Genomic DNA, 800 nt, shown 5'->3' on the forward strand with positions numbered 1-800 from the left:
AATTATAATTTTTTTTTTTTTTGACTGGTAACTTCGTTGATATCTGTGTGTCTTTTTTTACCTTGAAGAAGGGGTTATCAACAATTTGTGCTCTATTGTGCCCTAAATACGGTGATATACCCCCGAAATAGCCATAGGTGTTCTGTGTTTGTGTTCCACCTATACTTGTAATTTACTGTAAATGATGTTTATGGTTTGACTTTACTGATGTTACCTGCGGAATGGTGAAATATGGATTTTACTTTGCCACACTTTGGATGGTCTGTTGCTGTTTTGTCCCGTGCGCTTCGGTATTCCTGTTTATGGAATTGGATTTTACCTACTAAATTTACTGTCATGAGGGAGGTAGTTGAACTTTCGTACTATTTATCTTGAACTTCTTTTATTGGCCTCAGCGAATGAACTGTTATGCTACGTCTCCCTATGTATTATTTTTTCTATATATATATATATATATTTTTTATTCTACTGTATTTGTACCGGTCTCTAATATTTTTAATCAACTTTTAATCGCAGTTTATTTATTTATTTATTTATATTATTCTATTGTATTTTTAATCGATTTTTATTCTTATGTATAAAAATTTTGACTTCCCTTTACTAATTTGGTTTTGTGGTCTATGTTGTACTTCTTATATGTGGTCATTGGTGGGCTACGGCGTTTTGAGTCGATGACCTAACGGTTTTATTCTGCAATTAACTTTGTACTTATGTCTCAACTAGTTTGAGCACTTCTTTTACAGCCTTGTATAAATTCTTGGTTTTCTAATACAAAACTGTTAATATTGAATAATTTTATA

This window comes from Octopus bimaculoides, chromosome 26 (assembly GCF_001194135.2).
Source record: "Octopus bimaculoides isolate UCB-OBI-ISO-001 chromosome 26, ASM119413v2, whole genome shotgun sequence".
Classification (NCBI taxonomy): domain Eukaryota; kingdom Metazoa; phylum Mollusca; class Cephalopoda; order Octopoda; family Octopodidae; genus Octopus; species Octopus bimaculoides.